This window comes from Lissotriton vulgaris, chromosome 7 (genome assembly GCF_964263255.1).
Source record: "Lissotriton vulgaris chromosome 7, aLisVul1.2, whole genome shotgun sequence".
NCBI lineage: Eukaryota > Metazoa > Chordata > Amphibia > Caudata > Salamandridae > Lissotriton > Lissotriton vulgaris.
Window position 1 is genome coordinate 1,280,016,715 of NC_141695.1, and position 21,761 is coordinate 1,280,038,475.

Below are 21,761 nucleotides of genomic sequence, written 5' to 3' on the forward strand. Positions count from 1 at the left end.
TTGTCTGCTCCAGGGGGATATCCCCCATGGAGACCCTGGCATTTATTTGTTTGTGCCCCCTTAAAACCATGAATTTGGTTTTGGACACGTTCACCTCCAGCTCATGTTCGCTGCAGAAACTCTCGAACCTTGACAGTGCTTTCTGCAAACCCTGTCTGGTTCGTGAAATCAAGAGAGTATCGTCAGCGAACATGAGCAGGGGGATTTTCATTCCAGCCAAACTTGGGGCATCCATGGAAAAATTGTCGTAATACTTGGTAACTCTATTGATATATAGAGAAAACAAGGTGGGTGCCAAAACACAACCTTGTCTGACACCTTTAGCCACTGGAAAATTCTCCGTCACCTCACCCAGTTTACCCCATCGTACAAATGCAAATGTCTGTGCATGAAGGTTCACTATAAATCGTACCAAAATGGGGGGCATGCCCATATCTAATAGGCATTTCCATAGCCCGGCCCTCGGGACAAGGTCAAACGCTGACCTTAAGTCCACGAAGGCCGCATATAGGTTGCCTTTGCCCAAGGTGACCGTCTTCCAATGCAAAAGCATGAAACGGAATGCCTGATCCAGGGTGCTCACATGGGGTCTAAACCCAGCTTGGAGAGGAGTAAGGATGTCATGCTCCTCTATCCATGCCTGAATCCTTGATAGAACAAGACGGGTTATGATCTTCTGTACCGCGTCAATTAGACTGATCGGCCGGTAGTTGGATGGAACCGACCGGTCACCCTTCTTAAAGATAGGCAATATTTCGGCGCCAGCCCAAGAATCAGGTACCCTCGCACCCATGGCCAGTGCATTTACCAATCGCACTAGATACGGTACCCATAGATCTTGATCCTGTTGGAATATGTCCGCTGGGATGCAGTCAGGACCAGGCGCTTTTCCCCTTGGGATGGCTTTCAGGACTGCTTCGACTTCTTTGGCCGAGAACACAAGTGTATCAAATGTTAGGGGCCAACTAATGGAATCTTGCGTGGTACTGTGGCATCTAAATTGTTCCTCAAAATGGGACACCCATTTCTGTTGTTCAACGGATGCGGGGCTTGGGCGATCGTCCTGTGACTGACCCCACCTAAGAAGGTGCCAGAACTGCTGTAGGTTCCTAGAGCCACAGGCCTCAGCTAATGATGTCCAACGCTCGTCATCCCATGCGGCTTTAGCATGGCGTTTGGCTTCATTATACGCCTTCCTACTGGTTTTAATTAGAGCTGGGTTCTTTGATTTTAAAGCTTTAAACAGATCTGAATGGGACTCTCGGCAAGCTTCGTTGTACCAGTTTGCGGGTTTCTTGACCTTCCCTCTTCCCTTATTGGCAACAAATTTAACAAACAGTGATTTTAAGGACAAAAGCAGGCTAGCATGAATGTCTGTGATATTTGAGTTCATCGTTTCCTGGTTTTCACACTTGTCAATTTCTATCAGTGAGTTGGAAACCAGGGTTCTGATCTTTATGCGTGCTTCCACATCTACAGAAACCTTTGGCCAGCGCACCCTCCTCATGTCGTTTGTAAGTACCACGGCCTCCTGTACAGGATTAGGCTGTCGTTCAATCGGCCCTGCAAAGCTAAAATCCTTCAGTTCCGCTATGAGTGGTTCGTGGTCACTTTCTGGACGTGGCTTAACTATCATATCCAATACCATAGGCCACATTTTGATGTCAACTAGGATGTAATCAATGCGACTGCTATGTCTGCCATTGAAAAATGTGTGATTACCCATCCTATCCGAGCTTACACGTCCGTTTAGGGCACGCAACCCCCAGTTCAGGCAGAGACCTTTAATATATGTGGCTGCTTGGGACCACTTAATGATCGGGGGTAAATCAAGTTGAGGGATCCCCCAGGTCAGATCCTCTGCTTCGGTTAATAACCCATCCTCTTTACTTAAAGGTTCAAAACAAGAATTAAGGTCACCCATAACAACCACATGACCTGTTATTAGAGTAGAACTTAAGAAATCATCCAAACAAGTAAGGGTGGTTGAAACTCTGCCACCCGCAATTCCTCTAGCATATACATTGATCAGCAGTATATCCAACCCACTTTTTGTTTTCATACTAACTATCAATATATCAGGACAGTCAATAAAGATTTCCTTAACAGATACACCTGCAACTTGACGAACCCAAATTGTGAGGCCACCCATGGCCCTACCTCTTCGACCTCTAACTGATAGTTTATTAAAATTCAAGAAACTTGGAAAATACACTGGTAGGGTTGCCCAGGTCTCCTGAAAAGACCAAACATCGCCTTGTCGGATGAAATCAGCCCAATCAGGAATGCATATACAAGATTCAATTCCCGCAACGTTCCAACATCCCATAGTAGTACCCTTTTTACATACTTGATCACACATTTTTGTTACGTCTAAAGGGTGGGGTTCGTTGGACTGGGGAGAGGATTCTACAAGCACAGGTGCAACTGTGATCAAACCTTCCATTGGCAAACATATTGACCCAGCCTGAGTAGTCGGCTCAGGGTTTACGCCCACACTGGTGACATCCATGAGAGACAATGAGGTGGGTACCAGAGCTAGTATGTCAAGCTCTCCTGAGTAAACCATACACCCCTCCACACAATAACGAGGTTGGTCTTCAAGACTTTCAACAGTACTTAGCGGGTTACTCAGGTCATCTCCAACACCCAAACACTCAGAATTAGATTCATCATCCCTTGTCGAAAGAGCTGGTCAATCGTTAGTCGACAGCCCGGATAGTGGGTCATATAGGTTTCTCAGCGGAATATTCCAAAACTCTTTGGGCTGAGTGAACCTATTGGGATAATGATGTGCTGGGTAGAAACTTGGGGGCTGTTGTATCTGTGGGAAAACAGGTGTGGTGGGAACCATTGGATACAGAGACTTATTAGGGAATGGCAGATCCAATAAGGCTGGGGGACCAATGGGCTGGGGCTTGATCTTAGCCCAACCCGGCGTTTGTATGGGACAATTGTAGCTAGATTGAATGTAGGAGCGATACTGTGCCTCAGGGTTAAATTGGGGTCCATGGAAGCTAGGTGTAAAGTTGGACCATTTGAGGAAACTTTTAGTGTTTTTGTTGTTTTTAGCAGGAGGTTGATCTGTTGGATTGATCAGGGTCTCAGGATAGAAATAGCTAAGGTTCCTCGTGGAGATCCCTCCCTCATTACTTCCCACATACCAATCTGTGAGATGGGATACTACTCTATGGTCCCTAAAATTAATAATCACTATATCCCCCTCTATATCCTTAGGGCGTACCCCCACCCACTGACATCTTCTGACCGAAACAATATCCCCATTAAGATGAACAGGAAGGGGTCTATTTGTTTTCAGCCAAAAGATGACTTTGTTTTTTAAACTTTCGTTATTTTCCCAATCCCCTTCCGCAACTGGTGGCACACCCGTCATTACAATAACATAGTTCATGGAATCCGGGGGCAGGTCTACATTTTTCCTCCGTGGTAGGGGTTTATAAGATTTACTATTAGAGTTAGCGGGTTTACCCATCCCGTTCTTTGTCTGTGGCACTACTCCCTTAGCAGGTGGTTTGTTGGTGACCACCCTAGGATTTGCTTTGGCAGTGCTGGCTGCTCTAGGAGGTTTAACAGCCAAAGCCGATGCTTTATTTGAGGTAGTGACTGCATTGGTTGTACTTTTAGGATGTTGGCTGGTGGAAGTAATTATATTGCCAGCAACATGGGTTGTACCAGGAGGTTTAATGGATGGACCCTTGTCCTTATCAGGGCTAGAGGAATATGTTGGCTCAATGGTCGCCAGTAGGCGGTCCAATTTGTCACCCAGTGTCCTAACACGCTCCAGCAAGGGTAACATATATGATTTAATAAGCTTCTCTATAATAGCATAGGACATCTCATTAAACCCTTCGATAGCTAACTCAGGAGTTACCAAATCCTGTATGTCTGGTGGCGGTAACTCTGCATTGGGTGGGATCAATAACTCAGAGTTTGGTTTGGGTAGAGACGGTGGTGGTGTCTGACAGCTTTGGCCTTTCCTTTTTACCCCGCCCTTTCTCCTTTTTTTCCTAGGTGGAGAACGCACAACCCTCTTAGCCTTGTCAGGCTTGGTTCTAGAGTTACACACACTCATTGGAGGTATATTCTCGCCTGGGTCTATGCAAACCAGTGACAGGTTGGGCAACATAGGACGAGGTTCTGAATCCGTGATTTGGATATCGGGGATATTTGTTTCAACAAAACTAGAATGATCAATAGGGGGACAAACTAAGTGGCCTCCGCTGGTAGCACTGGCACATGGCGGGGAAATAATTGGGAACCTAAATATACTGGGGATTTGGTTAATATCAGTAACATCATCCTCAATAGAGCTCAACCCTTTGGCAGCCGTTTCTTGGGTGAGGTTTGAGACTGACAGTGTGGGCAGTGGAATTTTCTTTAATTGCTCAATTGAGCGTCGACGCTCAGCTCTTCTCTCTGCAAGGAGTAGATCCATATCTACCTCCTTGGTGGATTTCTTAAAGAATTTATCTAGTGGGCCAAGTACAGAAATACCCACGCCTGGGGGAGCAGAGTGACTCATATCCAAAGAGGACAGACTATGCTTTCATAACCCAAAATTACAGACTTAGTACACTACTGTCAGGAAGCAGAGCAGTGGACAATGAAAGAGAATACAAATACAAATACAAAATGACAATAACCTGGCCCGGCCCGACCTCCTGCGGCCCCGGACGGCCACAGACGGTCCCGCCCTTGTCCCGGGCTTCTCCCGGCGAGCTCCCGCGCGCTCCCGCGCAGCGGCAGTCGCAATCTCCTTTATAGTTGTTGCAAAGGTGGGAGGATTGTTGGGGGCGGGGCGATGAGGGAGAGCGGCCCAGGTGGAGCGGGCGCGGGATGACCTGAGACTCCTGGGAGATGGAGTCCCAGCCCTTGTGCTCGCAGCCCTCAGCCCCTAGTACGCCCCAGTCAGCAGCTCCCAGGTGAAGGAAAGTGCCTCACAGCGATGCGGGACCCGCGCAGCGGGTACCGCGAGGCGTGGAGTTGAATTCGGCAATTATCCACTGAAATGCAGGGACGGCAAGAACAAGCAGCAATGAGGTCCCACGAAGCAATGAGCAGTCCTGGATTTATTCCGTGATCAGTTCTGTTGGGGGCGGGGCGATGAGGGAGAGCGGCCCAGGTGGAGCGGGCGCGGGATGACCTGAGACTCCTGGGAGATGGAGTCCCAGCCCTTGTGCTCGCAGCCCTCAGCCCCTAGTACGCCCCAGTCAGCAGCTCCCAGGTGAAGGAAAGTGCCTCACAGCCATGCGGGACCCGCGCAGCGGGTACCGCGAGGCGTGGAGTTGAATTCGGCAATTATCCACTGAAATGCAGGGACGGCAAGAACAAGCAGCAATGAGGTCCCACGAAGCAATGAGCAGTCCTGGATTTATTCCGTGATCAGTTCTGTTGGGGGCGGGGCGATGAGGGAGAGCGGCCCAGGTGGAGCGGGGGCGGGATGACCTGAGACTCCTGGGAGATGGAGTCCCAGCCCTTGTGCTCGCAGCCCTCAGCCCCTAGTACGCCCCAGTCAGCAGCTCCCAGGTGAAGGAAAGTGCCTCACAGCGATGCGGGACCCGCGCAGCAGGTACCGCGAGGCGTGGAGTTGAATTCGGCAATTATCCACTGAAATGCAGGGACGGCAAGAACAAGCAGCAATGAGGTCCCACGAAGCAATGAGCAGTCCTGGATTTATTCCGTGATCAGTTCTGTTGGGGGCGGGGCGATGAGGGAGAGCGGCCCAGGTGGAGCGGGCGCGGGATGACCTGAGACTCCTGGGAGATGGAGTCCCAGCCCTTGTGCTCGCAGCCCTCAGCCCCTAGTACGCCCCAGTCAGCAGCTCCCAGGTGAAGGAAAGTGCCTCACAACGATGCGGGACCCGCGCAGCGGGTACCGCGAGGCGTGGAGTTGAATTCGGCAATTATCCACTGAAATGCAGGGACGGCAAGAACAAGCAGCAATGACATCCCTGAAAGCTCACTAGAGTCTGCATTCATATTTTCACTCAGGCTGGGCTCGTGAAGGTGTTACCAGCCTCATCTTGTTCCTAGGATAGCTGAATGACTGCTGCAGCCACCTATGTGTATTCCTCAGCCTGTTGTGACTTACACTGCCATCATTCGAAGGTCCTTGTATGCATTGCCCAATTTTTTTTCTCAAATCAGGGCAAATAAAATATTGATCAAGGCTACTGTGAACTCGGTGTTATTCAGGACAACGAAAATCAGCTCCTGCCCCCTGCTCTTTGATGCCTGGTGGGACACAGCCCTATGACGCCTTCATTTTATTTACCAGGAACGTCCACTACTCAGAACTATGAAAAGAATTAGGAAAAATAACACCCAGTGAAGTATAATGCCAGACACTGACTATCCATCTGTTTATCTGCAGATGGAACCCGTTACGTAATATGTATTGCCAACCCCATCCCGCCCCCCCCCCCAATTGTCTGCACTCATGACGCAAGGACATAAGGAGCCGAAAAATAAGAGAACTTGTCTTGAAAGAAAAAAGAGCTTTTTAGAAAATGAATGAATGATGGGGGATCCGTTGGCTTTACGTGTTTTTATTGCTAGTTGTTTGAGTTATTTTAGTCCCTTTCATGATTGGTCACAGACAGCAGCCCAGTGCTGCCACACTCTTTCATCTACCCCACCCCAAAATATGATTCAAACTTCCTGACATTGATACATTTCATTTTCCTGTCAGCGGCATGCTTCTACAGACCAAGGGGCACTACAGGCAGAGGGCAGGGTGCGAAGCAGGCCCCAGGGGGAGGTCACACATGCCACCCTGGTAATACAAATTAAGCAGGGGGTGTGCAACAACAAGAACCATTCACTGCCCTTGAGATTTCTACGTTTTTTAAAATGATCTCCTCCGTCTGCCTGAGATGGCAGCAAGAAGACCTTTTGTTGGTGTTTTTCGTCCACATGATTTTTACAGCATTTATCAGTGCACTGTAGTGACAGCAAATCGCATTCCACAAACCAATATTACTGCCATCCGGGTGTCACCGCCACAACAATTCCAGCTCTTGCATTCCTTTGACTTAGGGTGACCAGGTGTCCCAGCTTTGCCAGGACAGTCCCCGTTTTTCACCAGCTGTCCGGGCAGATTTCGAGAAATGTAGCTCATGTCCCGGTGTCGTAATTTGACAGTGATCGGGTTAGCGTTAAGCTTTGCTACACGAATTTCCCCTTATCTTGTCCATAGTGTTTGGAGACCATGTTGAGAAAGACTGGCGTCCATTTTATATAAACGTGCTGCCTCGTGGTCAGCATGCCCTTTTGTCCTTTCTCTGTACCACTGACCACGTAACTTGCCCAGCAACAGGCTATTTTTAGTACTGGTCAAGCTTGCACATGCGTAGTCAAACCCTCTGTACTAGTGGACAGTCATCACTTAGGAATGTTCTCTCAAACTGACCAGTGGTGTTGTAACTCCTCCCATGAGTTGGCTGTGTTCCAAAAATGACCTTATATGTACCTAAACTGAGTAAATGTGTTTCACCTACTCTTTTTATTACTGTAAAACTGTATAAAAGAGGTCTCACATCGATGTTCGGTGTGATACTTCTTGCATTGCCAAAGGGTGCTGTAGGAATGTACCACCACCCCATGGGGTCTTAATAAACTTGTCTTTTGCATTTTCCAGTTTCTGTGCCAACGTCTGTTTTATGGTGTAGCGGGTTTTGCGGAATATGTAGGCCTGGAGAACCCAATACCACAAATTGGCGACCACGAAGGGACTCATCGGCGACTCGGATGCCCGAAGGAGAGGTCATGACGAAGGATTGGAAACTCGCCATGGACGCGTACGCTGCCACTGAGTGACCCGAGTCTTGGCACCCACAGTGTTTTCATCCTTTCCTTCTGATCTGACCTTCCAGGTGGCGCCGGTTCTCGACTGAGATTCTGCTCGTTCGAGTTGTCATACAGTGCCGGTTTGGCTGATTCGATTAAAGAACTTGGCAGTTGGAACCTGGATATTTGAGAATTTGGTAAGCTTGTGATTGGTAAGATAGTCTACGGACGCTTACTGTGGCTCTTTGAATATGTTTTGAGTTAGCTAACATTTGGTTCTATGATTTGAGTTATATGTGCAGTGCACTTCACATAGGCGGGCATGTGGAGATATTTCTCTAGTTTTGTATTTGTTTGAATGGCACACCTTGTGTGAAGTATATTAAGTGCCATTTTTGAGATATCGCGTTTTCGTGATATTTTGACATGCCTGTTTTAAGCACACTCCAAGGAATGTGCTGTCTTGGAAAAAGTACCAATTATTGATTAAATGAATCTCAGCTGGCTCCCCCAGAGGGGACCCCTAATCGTGAAATGTACGTTAAATTTGGCATTCCCCCTATTCTATACAGTACATTGTGGCACAGATACACCAAGTCTGACCCCGAATTACAATGGCCACTACATGGGTCGTTTGATTTACGAAAGGTTCAGTATGTGGAGCAATGTTTGTTTCAGCGCAGGTCTAGACAAGATATGCTTGATTGTGTACGTATGTGGGAGAAAGCGGTGCGTGAACGAATGAAGCGTGAATTAGCCTTGGCGGACAAAGAGCAGCGGAAGGCTGCTCGGGATAAGGCTTTACAGCTGGAGGAGAAAGAGTTGCAGGAAAAGAAAGATAGGGAGGCACGGGAACATAATTTGCAAATGAATGATCAATTTCCTATTCGACGTCCTCTTTATCCTGTCCTTACTAATGAAATAGATGATTTTTCATTATTAGATCATTGCCCGCCTCCGTATGTCCTACCTACGGCCCCAGATGAGGATTTGGACAGAGATGGTCACGGGAGTAGTCGTGTTAGGCTAAGTGCCAGTGAAAGTGCGGAATAGCGCAGCTTTGCTCGCAAACTCAATTTGAACACAATAACTATTGCAGATATTAATGACCAAATGGGTAAGTGGTCCGAGCGAGAACGACTGTATTTCTTGAGCCAGTTTGGAGATGAAGTCGTAGAACGATTTAGAAAGTATTCAAATGATTTGGAGCCTAAGGATGTATCAGTTGGTCGTGAGGATATGCGTAAAGGTCTTTTTGTTATTGCAGATGCGGATCGGTTTTTCCAACGGTTGGTCCAGCTACGGGATGAGGCGTCAAGATTACGGGAAGGGAGAAAAGCATCCGATGCGCCTGTGCCGGGATCGACGGAGAAATCCAAAGAGTGTTCTATCTTTGGAGCAGATAAGAGTTCTACGGTTCATGTTATGCCCATGCGTGAAGCTGCACCTTTATATGTCCCTCCTAAAGGGCAAGGTACAAATGACGATAAAATGTCTGCGGATGCAAAGGGATATTTTATATATAATTGGGTTTATACACTATGGAATAGAGCAGATGTCATGGCACTAAAAAATGCTTTGCCTGACCCCCGTAAGAATCTGGCAGCTTACTATGAAGGAGTAGAAGGGGCTATTTCTTCGTGTGTTATGACGCTAGTTGATATCGATCTTTTCTTTGGGTTAATATTGCCTCCTGATATGTGGAGGGCGATTCGTAAGTTCGATAATCGAGCGATCCTGGGGGCGGATTGGAAAACTTTATCCCAAGCTGATATAGACAGGGAGCCTGCATGTAAGCCATGTCAATTAATCTTGGATCTCCCAATGGCTATTTTGAATAAATTAAAAACGCGTGTTCCACCTAAAAAGATTGATTGGACCATGTTAGCCTCTTGTAAGCAGAAGGCGGATGAGTCGGTTTCCGACTTCTTCTCCCGTTTCGAAGAAGCATTTCATGACTATAGCGGGCAGTTACTAACAGAAGACACGGGTAGGCGTTTGTTCGTTGATAAGTATGTAGCGAATCTCTTACTGGAGATTTCGAAACGCTTGAAGACTAGTGAAAGTTCTTGGACCACAGCGACCCCGGCTTCTTTATTGACTATGGCTCAGTATTATGAACAACAGGAATTGGAGGCTAAAGAAAGTACTGATAAGAAAGCGAAGGAATTAAAGACGAAAGTGATGTTGGCTCAGGTTTATGCTACACAGCCGAGAGGGAATGATAGAGGTAGGCGTGGATCGTATGGTACGTCTTCTGTTCGTACCGACATTGTTGAGGATCAGTGTGCATACTGTAAAGAGTTTGGACATTGGGCCTCAGATTGTCCGGTACTTCGTGAACAACGTAATCAGCGTGGTCGAGGAGGTGGAAGGACACGGAATAGTTATTCAGGAGCGAGGGGTGGAGGAAGTGATCGTGGCAGGTTTGAAGCGAGGGGTCGTGGTCAGGCTGATAATAATACTTTTGATCGACGGAATCAGTATCAGATAGCGGAGGGTGAGAATGTGGAGTCTCAGGACTATGTACATGCATAGGATTGCGTAGGATGGGATGTGGAATCGGTTGAGGTACCAGTAGATCAAAGAGGTCCATATGTATCAGCGGGCGTTTTGGGTTCTACTGATCAGTTCCTGGTTGATACAGGAGCTACTCGTAGTGCTCTGTCTAAAAACTTGGTTCCAAGGGCTCCCCTGTCTGGTGAAACGATTACATCAATAGGGCTCGATGGAACACCCTCTCTTAGCCCATTGTCATAACCCCATAACCCCTTACATTTTACATTGACAGATTCTTTGGTCCGTGCCCGTTTTTATTGTCACCAAACACCCCAGACAATATCATGAGAATAGATATGCTTAAATATTTCCGAGCAACAATACGCTGCGCTCCTGAAGGAGTGCGGGTTAATCTGAATGACAATTATCCAGATGTAGAGAGATTGTGCACATTGTGCACTATGCAAGAAATTGAAGCATTGGCCTCTCTCCCACAAACGTTATGGGCTACTTCGGACACGGATGTGGGACAGATGCTTATTCCCCCTATTCGAATAATTGTAAAGGAGGGAGCATCTCTGCCTCGTGTACCACAGTATAAAATCTCCAGGGAAGGTGAAGTTGCCTTAACGCATATTGTACACGATTTGATTATTGCAGGCGTAGTGGAGGAAGTTCCCTATAATGTCTGCAACAGCCCTATTCTTCCGATTTTAAAGAAAGATACTGATGACAAAATCTATCGATTTATTATTGATTTGAGAGAAATTAACAAGATAGTAGTGCCCCAATACCCGGTGGTGTCTGATATTACCACTTTACTTACTTTGGTTCCGCCCACTGCCACCATGTTTACCGTGATTGACCTGAAAAATGCCTTCTTTTCCATTCCCATCCATTCTGATAGCCGATATCTATTTGGCTTCACATTAAATAATAAATCGTATAGATTTTGTTGAGTTCCTCAAGGCTATACAGAAAGTCCTAGCATTTATAGCCAGGCTCTAAAAAGACAGCTTGATTCTTTCGATCTACAGTCTGGAGTTGCTCTTATTCAATATATCGATGACATTCTACTTGCAGCAGACACGCAGGAACAATGTGAGGAGAGTAGTCTTGCTTTGCTTTCCTTTCTTGCTCAGAATAATCACAAGGTTTCGAGGAAAAAGCTTCAATATTGTAGACCAAAGGTGACCTACCTCGGTCATCTTTTGTCTAAGGAAGGACGTGCATTGACATCTGATCGAATCCAAGCGATTTTAGATACACCAGTCCCCCGCACCCAGAGAGATGTGCGTGCTTTTATAGGCCTGACGTCTTTTTGTAGGCAGTGGATAATGGGATTTTCACACATTATAAAGCCTTTGTTAGCATTATTGTCCAAAACTACACCAATGCCCCTTGAATTGAGACCAGCCCTTTGTTCCGCGCCAGTGTTAGGTACACCAGATTACACAAAGATCTTCACACTATATGTACACGAGAAAGATGGGTGTGCATTGTCAGTCCTAGTGCAGACACACAGGGATAAACAGAGGCCTTGTGCGTATTTCTCAGCAATACTTGACCCCGTAGCACGAGGATTACCTGGGTGTTTCCGAGCAGTTGCAGCAACAGCAGTGGCCATACGACAGAGTGAGGGAATAGTTTTGTCACATAAATTGTTGGTGTTAGTTCCCCATGCGGTAGATGCTCTGCTGAACCAAACAAAAACTCAGTATCTCACGAGTGCACTTTTAACAGGATATGAGCTAACACTGTTGGCGCCGCATATCACACTAAAGAGATGTGCTACTCTGAACCCTGCGACTTTATTGCCATATCCAGTTGCTGAGGGCCAGGAGGAAGAACACCATGATTGTGTTTTCCTGACTGAAGAACAAACAAAGGGTCGTGTCGACTTACAGGATACGCCACTTCCAGATGTGGATGGGGAACTGTGGGTTGATGGATCGTGTTTGAGGCTGCCAGATGGTACAACTTCTGCAGCATATGCGATCACGACACTTAAGACAGTGGTAGAAGCAGCACGAATACCACAGAAATCGGCCCAAGCAGCAGAATTGATAACCCTAACAAGAGCATGTGAATTAAGTGCTGGTTTATGTGTGAACGTCTACACTGATAGCCGGTACGCCTTTGGAGTAGCGCATGATTTTGGCCTACTCTGGAGAGAGCGAGGGTTTTTGACTTCACACGGAGTGCACATCATGCATGGAGAACTAGTGCGTGATCTCCTGAATGCGTTACTATGTCCAAAGAAAGTGGCGATAATCAAATGCAGTGCGCATAAGAAAGTGACAGACAAAGTAGGACAAGGAAACGCCTTTGCAGATTGCATAGCGAGGGAAACTGCTATGTTACGAAATGCCTCGCAAATGTATGTAGTGAAATCGCAGGCTGAGCGATGGCATGATGCTAGAGAGGAGATACTAGATATTCAGAAATCAGCGTCTGAAGCAGAACTCGCAACCTGGGCAATGGAGGGAGTGTTGGATGATGAGGGTTGCTGGAGGAGCAAGGACATGGAGAGATGGAAATTGCCTGCAGCTTACTTGCAAGCAATGGTTCAAATGACACATGGATTGGCACATGTTGGAGCTCTCGCAATTACTAGATTGCTTACGCGAGTCTGGGAGCATCCTGAGATTGCCAATACGGCCAAAAGAGTAGTGCAGACCTGCCTGATATGCTTGCAGCACAATCCTGCTAAAGGGACGTATACTTCGAAAGGAGGGTTTGTTCCACCTACTGCACCATTCGAAGTGCTACAAATGGATTACATCCAGCTTGAGCGTTGCAATAACCTTAAGTATGTCTTAGTGGTGGTGTGTGCTTTCAGTAAATGGATTGAGGCCTTCCCCACGAGGATAATACAGCGCTGACAACAGCCAAGGTGTTGCTCAAAGAGTACTTCCCGCGCTATGGTGTTTGTAAATTTTTGTGGAGCGATAATGGTCCTCATTTTGTTGGGAAAATTGTGGAATACGTCATGAAGGGATTGGGAATTCAGCAAAAATTCCATGCTGTATTTCATCCGCAGTCAGCAGGTCTGGTGGAAAGGTACAACGCTACTTTGAAATTGAAGCTAGCAAAGATCGTGGCATCCACGTCTTTGAAATGGCCGGATGCTCTGCCCCTGGCATTGCTATCTATTAGATCAGTGCCCCATTCCCGAACTGGCCTCACACCTTATGAAGTGGTGTTTGGAAGGCCTATGAATATATGGGGAGTTCCTAAGCCTCGATTGTTACATGATGTGCCTTGTATAATGATGAACGATTATTTGGCACGATTAACAAATGATTTACTTTCCATTCATCAACAGGTTCGAGAAGCGCTCCCCGACAATTCCATTGGAGAGGCTCACAATCTTCGTCCTGGCGACTATGTAATGGTCCGGTCCTTTGAGAGAACAAGCAGCTTGGAGCCGAGGTGGCGTGGACCCGAGCAAGTGCTACTAGCGACTTGTACGGCTGTGTGAGTTACGAACAGGAAACGTTGGGTGCATTCGACCCATTGTCGTCGTGTCTCTCCGGACCTGGTGAGCCCAACTGTGCTGTCTGATTATCGAGACATCTTGGACGAGGAGAAGAACCCAGCTGTTACGTCTACTGAATCGGAGGGAGCCTTCCCGGACCACAACGTCTCTGGTAAAGAGAGATACAATCTACGGCCAAGAGAAGCAGTTGTTTTGTGCGAGACTGGTTGAGTTACCGCTCCAGGTTTGTGAAACGGAAGCCGGGAATATCAAGGGGGGGGGGGATCAGTTCTGCCAAGTGTAGCGACACCCGTCTTGAATCTTGGAGAAGAAACCAACGGCTACCTCGGAGCTCAGCACTCATATTTTTATTTTTTAGTTGCTTTCTTTTTGAGACATTTGAACTTTGAACTATGGCATCTTCTACGATGCGAAATAAGAGAATTCTTGTTGCAGTACTTTTTGTTACGACAATTGTGGTGATAGCAGTAATAGCTTGGGTGGTAGAACAATCGGTGCCGGCAAGAGAACATTTATTGCCAACTACCCCAATTCCATCCGAACATTTTCATTTTACTTTGCCTTATCATGAAGAACGACACAGACAGACTTATCTGAATAACAGTTTCATCCAGATTTTGCATCACACCCATAATATGACAAACACTTTGAACTGTTGGGTATGTGGGATGTTGCCCAGACATCAAAAGAAAGGAGGCACTCCGCTTATTCCACTCCCATTCTCTCACAATGGTTCTTGTAATGCTTGGTATACTCTTCTATTCACTTTGCGATGGCCGACAAAAGGTGGACTACTTTTCCGACTTAATAAAATATGCTTTAATGACCGAGATGGTTATCCACAAGCTGAAGGAACTAAATTTGAATGGGAAGAATATCGACCAGATAATGTATCTTCGCCTCGAATCTATACTAATCAAAGAAATGTAAATATGTCCAGCCTGCATGTAATCACAGTCATTGATACAAAAGCAGACCTGTGTGTCCGAAATAAAGGTACAATCCCAGTAGTAAGAAGTGAATGTAACACTACTCTCACCTTTAATACTCCAAATGGTATCACCTTTGTGGCTTCACGAAACACTTACTTTATCTGTGGAAATAAAGGTTATCACCGTCTCCCTATAGGATGGTTAGGAACATGTTATATATCCTTTGTACTACCCCCTGTGTTTATTGCCCCACCTATGTACCATAATAATTTTGTTTTATATCATGATTTTATACTGAATAGAGTGAAGAGAACATTAGCTCTCGATGACATTGACCAGACTGATACTTCTCTGCAGCAGCATGTCAATTTTAATTTAGGCCTTTTCTCATTTGTTGGTGCTGCCCTAAATAGCAGAAAAATTAGACGACTGACACGTGTTGTAGAAGCTGTTGCTAATGAGACAGTTTTTGCTTTAGGGAACTTGACTGAGGAACTTCAAATTACCAGAATTGTAACGCTCCAGAACCGAATGGTTCTAGATGTAGTATTAGCTGATCGTGGGGGTGCATGCCGCATTATCGGAAGTAGTTGTTGTGTGTACGTGCCAGATAATTCACCCTCTGTATATGATGCAATTTCTAAGTTACATAAAATAGCTGCTGAGATACATCCTGATAATGGCACTTGGACACTTTCGGGGTGGTTTTGGACACTGCTTAGCACTTGGGGCTGGAAACTGTTAACTATCCTATGTGTAATTATTGGAGTACTATTCTTCCTATGTCTGTGTATCCAGTGTGGCCCTATGTTATGTTCCATGTGCCTTTCTGCTTGTATTCCCTCCAAACGGGCTATTGTCAAGAATGAACAAATGATTCATAGAGAAATAGCAAATATTATGTCCATTAATATCGATGATGAATACCCTGATTATGTCCACTATGAGGTAGCTTCAGCTAAACGCTAAAAGGGTCGTCTGTCGTAATTTGACAGTGATCGGGTTAGCGTTAAGCTTTGCTACACCAATTTCCCCTTATCTTGTCCATAGTGTTTGGAGGCCATTTTGAGAAACACTGGCGTCCATTTTATATGAACGTGCTGCCTCGTGGTCAGCATGCCCTTTTGTCCTTTCTCTGTACCACTGACCACGTAACTTGCCCAGCAACAGGCTATTTTTAGTACTGGTCAAGCTTGCACATGCGTAGTCAAACCCTCTGTACTAGTGGACAGTCATCACTTAGGAATGTTCTCTCAAACTGACCAGTGGTGTTGTAACTCCTCCCATGAGTTGGCTGTGTTCCAAAAATGACCTTATATGTACCTAAACTGAGTAAATGTGTTCCGCCTACTCTTTTTATTACTGTAAAACTGTATAAAAGAGGTCTCACATCGATGTTCGGTGTGATACTTCTTGCATTGCCGAAGGGTGCTGTAGGAATGTACCACCAACCCATGAGGTCTTAATAAACTTGTCTTTTGCATTTTCCAGTTTCCGTGCCAATGTCTGTTTTATGGTGTAGCGGGTTTTGCGGAATATGTAGGCCTGGAGAACCCAATACCACACCGGTTTTTGGAGAGGTTCGACTATAAACGAGGGGAGGTGTTTTTTATGTTTTACAAAGCGGGATAGTTAGCAGTTGTTCCAAGAAAGCAATTTAATTCACAGGCAAGCTACTGGGTTTAGCATCTTTTGTATGTTCTTACTGCCTGTTTTGTAATTCTCTGCTGAGAAGCGCTGTCATTGAGAAGGAGAGGGGGGGAGCAGACCACAAATCAGGTTTTGTGTGAAAAAGCCGCTTTATTGAAACAGGTGCACATTAACAATTATCAAAACCTCGGCCAACGCCTTACAAAACTAAACCTCACTAAATAAACACTTCCTTAACCCTAAATCACCGCCCCACCCCTAAAATTTCTTTGATCCCGCCCCACCACCCATACATTACAACATTACAAAATACAACAATGCAAATCCCTGCCTAAACGTTTAAACCTAACAATTCAAACAATCCGATACACAAGGTCCCCTGCCTGCCCCTTGACAACTTTTTATCACCCAACCTGTGGAACCACCCCAAGAACTTAGCCTGCCCAACTTATCCTGTCGATGACCCAACTACTCAACTGAACAACCACAATTCTTCAAACTCTGGCAAAACACCACTAAACCCCGCACTGCACCTGTTCCAAGCAACAGTACAAACCAAAGCCCCTGTCCACCTGTTCCAACAAAACCAACCAAAACAGAAATAACTATACAAGATAATGAAGAAAAATCCTCGAAGAAAAAACCTAAGAAAAGGGAGATACAAAAACAAAATGCCTACACTACACCCAGCCACCAAGTCACCGAACTTAAAATGGTGGCTGGGAGAAGGAGCCCAAAGCATTTATGCTTGGGCTACTTTTGAGCTACAAGAAAACAGCCCAAACAAAAAGCCCGCCTTGAGCGCTGCCAATCCCCCGCCCCCCACCCCTCCCAAACTGCCCGGGGGGGAGACCTCCTTGTGGTCGGCTTCCCCCCCAACCCCCCTTAGGAAGGAGGGGTGGGGGGAGCAGACCACAAACCAGCTTTTGTGTGAAAAAGGCCGCTTTATTGAAACAGGTGCACATTAACAAATATCAAAACCTCGGCCAACGCCTTACAAAACTATACCTCACTAAATAAACACTTCCTTAACCCCAAATCACCGCCCGCCCCGAAAACTTCTTTGTCCCCGCCCCCCACCCATACATTACAACATTACAAAATACAACAATGCAAATCCCTACCTAAACGTTTAAACCTAACAATTCAAACAATCCGATACACAAAGTCCCCTGCCTGCCCCTTGACAACTTTTTATCCCCCAACCTGTGGAACTACCCCAAAAACTTAGCCTGCCCAACTTATCCTGTCGATGACCCAACTACTCAACTGAACAACCTCAATTCTGCAAACTCGGGCAAAACACCACTAACCCCCACCACCACAGAAAGCCGGGGGGGGGGAGGTAACTACCCTACCCTTTCTGCCCCCAACTTCGACAGCACCTCTCTCAACTCCAGAAGATACAAATCCATTCCCAACCTGGACAAGTGTACCCCATCACTCCTGAAAAACTCAACTGTATCGAAACGAATATCTCCATGAGTCACTATTCCAAAACCTAGACTTCTGCAAAATCTGGAAACCTCCAGGTTCACCTACTTGCGTGCCCTATCAATCGCTTTAGGCTTATTCGCACCCCTCCACGTCCTGTGGGGCATCAGCTCTGTCCATAGGACATGACATCTTGACCACTGTTCCCTCAAAAGTGCTAAATCTCTTTTAATTGCCCCCAGCAAAACCACTCCCTAGACCCCGCACAAATCAATTTCCCCCAAATGAATTAACAACACATCCGGGCACTGGCCCCCGACCAACCACAAATTCAGTGCAGGAATTAACTCCCTCCAAAGCATCCCCCCTTTCCCTTTCCACACAACCCTGAACAGACGCTCATTAAAACCCAACAGTGGCCCAAAAGAACTCTGGCACGCTTGAACATGAATGAGCCCATTTAACAAAAGAATGCCCCACAATCCAGATGGTCAATTCCGTTGAGCGGGGCCAGCCACTGAACCTGCAATGAGAAAAGCAATATCGGACTTATGGCAAAGAGGATGACACATGCGCCTCCCCCGCATCGCTTCTCACATAGCGCTGAAAGCAGTTCGAAGACCATCGCCCCAGACGCATAATGTCCTCCCCCGACAAACCCCTATTGTGAGCCTCAGTTGCTGCCCCGATTCTGAAAGAATGAGTTCTATATCGCTGTAATGAAGTCAACAGTCTAGTAGTTGGGGGGCGGAGCGAGTTGGGTTGAGGGGAAGAGGAGGAGTCAGGACAGGATGAGGGCAGTTAGAGTAGGGACAGGGCTGACACTGGATGTAGAGAATAAAGCTCCAGTTAAACCATAAGTAGTGTCTGTGATTATTAGTAGCGCGATGCTACAACTGGCGACGAGGGTGGGATGACCAAGCCCACCGCTCACAGAACCCCACGAGGACACCCTGTCCCAGGCAACGTCGAGGAGAACGCTGCCAAGTGAAGCCGAGCTGCCGCCTGAGGAGAAGAGGCCAGCAGCAGGTGACCTTGCCCCTCCAGAGACCGTGAGGGAGCCGAGAGAGGCCGCAGGAACGAGCGCTGAACCGCTCGAAAGGAAAAAGCCGATCACGCCGAAGCGCGACTCACGCCAGAAGCGTGTGCCTTGGGTGAGTCCTGGAAGCGCAGAAGTCGGGAGCCCACTCCGACCCTGCCTCGCACCCAAGAGCGAAAGAGAAGTGCCCCAGCGTAGAGGACGCCGTCCCTGAGGACCCACTGGTGAGCCCCGCCGAGCGCATTGAAGTCCGGGCTCGAGTGCCCGTTGATGTCGGAAGACCTCACGCCGGATTCGTGAGTCTTGGCATGCTGTCGCAGAAGAAACGCGGGAATCCGCAGAATAAGGCGGGAGCCCACCCCAACCTCACCTGGTTGTAGCAGCAGTTGGGGAGAAGCAAATCCTGACGTGTGCTGCCCTCTGAAGCTGCCCGCCGGTGAGTCCAGAGTGAAAGAGGACCGAGTGAGCCATGAGAGAAAGCCTCGTGTGCATGCAGTGACGGCGGCCATCTTGGAGTCAGGCAATTTTCAAGACAGACCCCTTGATCGTTGTAGAGCGGCCATTTTGAAGTCAGGCATACAGCAACAGAAACAAGCATTGACAAGAGCAAATAAACAAGCATTGGCGAGAAGAAATAAACAAGCATTGACAAGAGCAAATAAACAAGCATTGGCGAGTAGAAATAAACAAGCATTGACAAGAGCAAATAAACAAGCATTGGCGAGAAGAAGTAAACAAGCATTGTCAAGAGTAAATAAACAAGCATTGGTGAGAATAAATAAACAAGCACCGGCGATAACAAACCTGAATGAACCACAAAACACGAACATTGACAAACGCAAGCAGTGTGGTGTAGAAACAGGCACAAGCAAAGAAAGAGTGAGAAGAAAGCAGCGACACAATGGTGACCCCAACACCTCACCACAGCGGAATCCCCTTGTCGCGGGAGGATCACACCTGCGAGCTCCGGAACCTCTGACCGTGACCACGGGAGGGAGCATGTGCCCCAAGTGGCAAGAATGGTTAGAAGACTTCGAAGATTATATTGAGGGATCCAAAGTGATGGAAGACAAAGAGAAGTTAATTGCCCTCCGCAACCTAGCAGGCCGGGAAGTAAGCAAAATAATCAAGGATTTTTTGCCTGCAGACACTGGAACCTATGACAAAGTGCGTGAGGCACTAAACAAGAAGTTTCTCCATAAAAGAAACGTGAACTATGAGCGCCACGCATTTCATCAAGCGCGTCAAGGAAAAGAGGAAGCAATGAGTGCATTCATCACCCGGTTACGACGGCTGTCAAGACACTGTGAGTTTGAAACCTTCTCGCCTGACGCTGCCATCAAATCGCAAATCATAGCCGGCTGTCACTCAGAAACACTCAGGAGGCGGCTACTAAGAAAACCTCACGAATTGGAGGAGATTGAAGAAATGACTCTTATATACGACCAATCGGAGGAACACGCCGCCACCATTGAAACAGGACACAGCGTCAGTCATGAGCAAGCACACCGCGTTCAAGAACAACCTCGTAGCAGAAGGAAGTATTCGCAAGAGAATCAATAGAGACCTAGACCGTCATCTCGCCAACGACGCCCAGAGTACAGGAGAAGAGAACCAGGGCGAAGAGACCGAAAACCAGAAAGGACTAAACAATGTTATCGGTGTGGATATGACTATCCTCATATAGACACCTGTCCAGCCATGGGTCAGCGATGTAGGAAATGTGGGCGATCCAACCACTTCGAAGCAATGTGCGGGGACTATCACAAGGAAAGGCGAAGTGAAACAACGAGATCGTTCGTTCAGACACAAGAAAACATCACATACGAGCTGTTCAAGAAGAGTCAATGCGGTCCCCAGGCTCATCACATTCCAGCCGAGAGTCACACAGGTCACGATGGGAACGCAGATCCCCATCTCGGGAGTCGAGATCATCGTCCTCCAAAGACTCGACTTACACTGTGGAATACTTGAACATGATTGCGGATCCTGATCAACTGAAAAAGTATCCACGCCTAGACATTAGAGTGGGGAATCACAACACCAAATTTGTAATGGACAGCGGAGCCTTGCTGAACTATATTCCAGCTACGGAACACGAGAAAATGATCTCGAAACCCCCACTGACTTTTGCACCAGTCCGCGTCTTCACGTGGATGTCCTAAAAACCACTCCCCTGCCTGGGTAAATTCCACACAACACTTACCCATGACGACATCACCATACAGGCGGTCATACATGTCATCAAAGGGCCTGAAGCCGACTGCCTACACAGTCTCCCCACCGCAGAGTGTCTTCGTCTGGTGGAAATCTTATTCAAAGTCAATGACAATCAGAACTGTGTCAGCAAGTTTCCCAAATTATTTCAAGGCCTAGGCAAGCTGAAAGGGTGTCAAATTTGTCTGCACATTAACGAACAGATCAAACCCGTTGCGCAGCACCCACGACGTGTTCCATTTCATCTTCAAAGTGCCGTTGAGGACAAACTTCAGGAACTCCTATCCGCAGACATCATTGAGCGCATGGATGGCCCGATCCCTTGGGTATCACCGGTGGTCATCGTACCTAAGAAAGGGACTCCCAACAAGGTGAGACTGTGCGTTGACATGCGCCTACCCAACACCGCAATTGAAAGGGAGCGACACCCTGGACCGCATCTGAGCGATATGATCGCTGCGCTGAATGGCGCAAGAGTCTTCTCGAAGCTAGACCTGAACAAAGGTTATCACCAGCTAGAATTAGACATCAAATCTCGCTACATCACCACGTTTGCAACTCACCTAGGACTTTTTAGGTACAAACGGCTGAGCTTTGGTGTCTCGTCCACCGCAGAAATCTTTCAGGAAGCAATCCGTCAAATCATTCAACACATCCCCAACACCTTGAACTACAGCGAC